The sequence below is a fragment of the Schistocerca nitens genome, chromosome 7 (genome assembly GCF_023898315.1).
Source record: "Schistocerca nitens isolate TAMUIC-IGC-003100 chromosome 7, iqSchNite1.1, whole genome shotgun sequence".
NCBI classification, from domain to species: domain Eukaryota; kingdom Metazoa; phylum Arthropoda; class Insecta; order Orthoptera; family Acrididae; genus Schistocerca; species Schistocerca nitens.
In genome coordinates, this window is record NC_064620.1 from 309,468,285 (window position 1) to 309,473,284 (window position 5,000).

Consider the following 5,000-nt stretch of genomic DNA (forward strand, 5'->3'; position numbering starts at 1 on the left):
CCTCTCCGGAATCGAACCCTGATTCCCCGTTACCCGTTACAACCATGGTAGGCGCAGAACCTACCATCGACAGTTGATAAGGCAGACATTTGAAAGATGCGTCGCCGGTACGAGGACCGTGCGATCAGCCCAAAGTTATTCAGAGTCACCAAGGCAAACGGACCGGACGAGCCGACCGATTGGTTTTGATCTAATAAAAGCGTCCCTTCCATCTCTGGTCGGGACTCTGTTTGCATGTATTAGCTCTAGAATTACCACAGTTATCCAAGTAACGTGGGTACGATCTAAGGAACCATAACTGATTTAATGAGCCATTCGCGGTTTCACCTTAATGCGGCTTGTACTGAGACATGCATGGCTTAATCTTTGAGACAAGCATATGACTACTGGCAGGATCAACCAGGGAGCTGCGTCAACTAGAGCTGAGCAGCCGGCCGCCCGGGAGTGTGTCCCGGAGGCCCGCGCGAACACGCAAGCGTCCGCTCAATTATTCCGCAAACAGGAGGAGGCTGGGCTCCCCTGCACGATACACCTCGAAACCCTCTCAGGTCCCGGCGGCGCGCAGCGCCGTCCTAAGTACTTGGTCGGGTTCGAGAGAGGCGCAATCGCCCGGAGATAGGCGAGTAGACGCTTTCAGTGCGACCACCCGTGCTCCCAACTGAGCTTGCCGCTGCCGACAGAGGCCCGGGAGCGTGCTGTCGTGGTGTTGCCGGCGGGAGACAACACGCGGCCACAAACAGTGGCCGGGCAGCTCCAACGCCAGCGCCACAGAGGGGCAGAGCCCCACTTGGGTGCCAAAGCGAACTCTCCCAGCACAGCGCACGCGCCAACACATCCGCACAGCTGCGATACAAACCACCTGCGAGAACCGCGGGGGCGACCGAGCAGCAGACGGCGTCGCGGCGCCGAGTGCCGGGCGGCGGCGCATCCTCGACGCACACAGTCCTCAATCGGACCAGCACACTGCAGATGTCCACCGCGCTTCGCACCGGGCCCGCGAGGACCCACTTTGGCCGCACGGCGCCGCGCGCTGGGTGCGCCGGCGCGCAGCTGCGCCGCCTGCCGCGTCCGTCGGCCGGCGCGCCTGCCACTGGGCGCCCCCACCAGCCGGCTGTAGCGCGTGCGCCCACGCAGCGCGCGGCCAGCACGCCGGGCGCTCCCCCCTCACCGGCCGGGGACGGTCCCACCCAGCCACCGCCGCGTATCGCTTCATACCCACATGCCCACTCACGTTCGTGGGTATGACGGGTGTCGCTGAAGCAACCAGTTAATACCTGTACCGATTGTCGCAATCAATGATTCACCTCCAGCGTAAACAACCGCGCAACAACGGATTTCCAGTTCATTTGCGTAACTTGGGCAGCAAACGTAGACGTCCATCTACATTTGCAAATTCAGTGGGTCTTGCATGCCTGGATGATATGCGTCACGACACGCCACATCAGCCCACATACATGCTGCGACGTATACACGAGAGAACACGTGGAAGGTGGCCCGCGTACGTATGCGAATGCCATTGCACAGCTGCGAAGCTCATTGAACACGCAAACTCCCGCCTGACGAACTAGAGGCGACAGGGGGGCGATATACGTCTTACAGCAGTACACATTACAGTGGATAGCGGGACCATGTGGAACGTACGCAACACTCGCTAGATGTTGTGAGGGTACGCACCGTAACATGAATCAATACGCAGGACACCAGAGAGTGCGAGCACTGACCTATGTTGAGAGGGTTGCGATTAGGCAACGCTACATGAATGTTGCAATTCATATAACAATTACAGGTCAGGTTAGGGCCCAACGTGGGTTAGGTTAGGGCCCAACGTAGGTTAGGTTAGGGCGCAACGTAGGTTAGGTTAGGGCGCAACGTAGGTTAGGTTAGGGCGCAACGTAGGTTAGGTTAAGGCGCAACATAGGTTAGGTTAAGGCGCAACATAGGTTAGGTTAGGGCGCAACGTAGGTTAGGTTAGGGCCCAACGTAGGTTAGGTTAGGGCCCAACGTAGGTTAGGTTAGGGCCCAACGTAGGTTAGGTTAGGGCCCAACGTAGGTTAGGTTAGGGCCCAACGTAGGTTAGGTTAGGGCCCAACGTAGGTTAGGTTAGGTTAGGGCCCAACGTAGGTTAGGTTAGGTTAGGGCCCAACGTAGGTTAGGTTAGGTTAGGGCCCAACGTAGGTTAGGTTAGGTTAGGGCCCAACGTAGGTTAGGTTAGGTTAGGGCCCAACGTAGGTTAGGTTAGGTTAGGGCCCAACGTAGGTTAGGTTAGGTTAGGGCGCAACGTAGGTTAGGTTAGGTTAGGGCGCAACGTAGGTTAGGTTAGGTTAGGGCGCAACGTAGGTTAGGTTAGGTTAGGGCGCAACGTAGGTTAGGTTAGGTTAGGGCGCAACGTAGGTTAGGTTAGGTTAGGGCGCAACGTAGGTTAGGTTAGGTTAGGGCGCAACGTAGGTTAGGTTAGGTTAGGGCGCAACGTAGGTTAGGTTAGGTTAGGGCGCAACGTAGGTTAGGTTAGGTTAGGGCGCAACGTAGGTTAGGTTAGGTTAGGGCGCAACGTAGGTTAGGTTAAGGCGCAACATAGGTTAGGTTAAGGCGCAACATAGGTTAGGTTAAGGCGCAACATAGGTTAGGTTAAGGCGCAACATAGGTTAGGTTAAGGCGCAACATAGGTTAGGTTAAGGCGCAACATAGGTTAGGTTAAGGCGCAACATAGGTTAGGTTAAGGCGCAACATAGGTTAGGTTAAGGCGCAACATAGGTTAGGTTAAGGCGCAACATAGGTTAGGTTAAGGCGCAACATAGGTTAGGTTAAGGCGCAACATAGGTTAGGTTAAGGCGCAACATAGGTTAGGTTAAGGCGCAACATAGGTTAGGTTAAGGCGCAACATAGGTTAGGTTAAGGCGCAACATAGGTTAGGTTAAGGCGCAACATAGGTTAGGTTAAGGCGCAACATAGGTTAGGTTAAGGCGCAACATAGGTTAGGTTAAGGCGCAACATAGGTTAGGTTAAGGCGCAACATAGGTTAGGTTAAGGCGCAACATAGGTTAGGTTAAGGCGCAACATAGGTTAGGTTAAGGCGCAACATAGGTTAGGTTAAGGCGCAACATAGGTTAGGTTAAGGCGCAACATAGGTTAGGTTAAGGCGCAACATAGGTTAGGTTAAGGCGCAACATAGGTTAGGTTAAGGCGCAACATAGGTTAGGTTAAGGCGCAACATGGGTTAGGTTAGGGCGCAACATAGGTTAGGTTAGGGCGCAACATAGGTTAGGTTAGGGCGCAACATAGGTTAGGTTAGGGCGCAACATAGGTTAGGTTAGGGCGCAACATAGGTTAGGTTAGGGCGCAACATAGGTTAGGTTAGGGCGCAACATAGGTTAGGTTAGGGCGCAACATAGGTTAGGTTAGGGCGCAACATAGGTTAGGTTAGGGCGCAACATAGGTTAGGTTAGGGCGCAACATAGGTTAGGTTAGGGCGCAACATAGGTTAGGTTAGGGCGCAACATAGGTTAGGTTAGGGCGCAACATAGGTTAGGTTAGGGCGCAACATAGGTTAGGTTAGGGCGCAACATAGGTTAGGTTAGGGCGCAACATAGGTTAGGTTAAGGCGCAACATAGGTTAGGTTAAGGCGCAACATAGGTTAGGTTAAGGCGCAACATAGGTTAGGTTAAGGCGCAACATAGGTTAGGTTAAGGCGCAACATAGGTTAGGTTAAGGCGCAACATAGGTTAGGTTAAGGCGCAACATAGGTTAGGTTAAGGGATGGTGTATGAGGGGGGAGGGGACGAGGTTCGTTCATAGTGATGATGGTAAGTGGACGCCTGAGGCACCCTGAGATGTGTCACGTCAGGATGCACCTTTGGCTCAGGGGAGGTGGTGCGCCGGTTCTGTGGGTGTGGCAAGGGAGTGGCAGACCTGTGTCTTTCATTCCTGCCATTGCTTATATGCTGTGAGACACGCCAGTGTGGTGGTGTTGGCTGCACCCCTGTGTAGCACATGTGTGGGTGTTTGTGGCTTATCTGCGTAATGATGGTTGTTGGAAGTGTGAGATATTCTGTTTTTGGGGTGGACCTCCTGGTTTTGTTATCATAGTGTGAATGGTGTAATGTGGCGGAGAGGATGCACTGGATGTTGTTCCATGGTGGTGCTTAGATATTGTGTCTGTGTCTGTTACAGCCAGAGAGTAGTGTGTGATAGGGTGTCTGGGTGACGTGTAGTTCACATTGTGTGCAGAGACTGTCAGCATGTATAGGGACAGTTCTATGTCGTATGTCATCTATATTCCGATGGCTCTGCATCTATTAGTTATCAGCGCCATGTATCAGTTTAATCTGGTTGCAGTCTCGTGGTGTTCTATCTCTGTACAGTAGTAGAGGTGCGACTGCACTACGTAGCTACCCCTTGCGGCAGCTTTCCCCGGTGTATGGCATATGATTATCAGCAATGAGTCGATTAGTGACAACTGGTCGTGTGACAACGTCACATGTCTGCGGGTGGGATACGCTACAACCTGCTTGTGGGTCAGGGCTCAGTAATGCTCTCCTCACACTGAGCGCTCGGACCGTCATTACCCGTCTGCGTGATGTATTGCGGAGCGCTTTTAGCCATTGCCAGAGTCTTTGCGACTGCGAGTGCAACGCCCATGGGGACCGACATGGTTGGGGCGCTTCCTAGCTGATCGCTCAGCATCGGAATCCGTACTGTGAGCACGCAATCGCGCACAGACTTAGAGCATGTGTAGGGACAGCGGGAATTTCGCATCTTGGATACAACGCTTCATGAAACGGATGATATAGGGGTGGATTGCAACTTACGACTGCGAGAAAAGTCCGCCGTTCATCCGCTGGAGTTGCAATTTGGGCAGGTGACGTGAGGCACGTACGGGGGCGGGTGGCGTGATTGTCGGTGGACGACGTCGTGCGGCGCAGGGACTGGCGTTGGTGCTCTTGTGGTGGACAGTGGATGCAGGCTTTGTGGGTGGGGTCGGGAAACGGGTACTGTGGGCCCA

The 5,000-nt window shown here is 53.8% G+C and overlaps 1 non-coding gene across 1 annotated transcript in view; it reads right to left on the reverse strand.

Annotated features, from left to right (window-relative positions):
* Nucleotides 1–406, reverse strand: part of LOC126197105 (small subunit ribosomal RNA) — a 1,909-nt gene extending 1,503 nt beyond the window's left edge. Inside the window, exon 1 of the ribosomal RNA XR_007539505.1 lies at nucleotides 1–406. This exon is cut by the window's left edge and continues 1,503 nt beyond it. This is a non-coding gene — a ribosomal RNA (small subunit ribosomal RNA).
* Nucleotides 407–5,000: the final 4,594 nt, after the last annotated feature.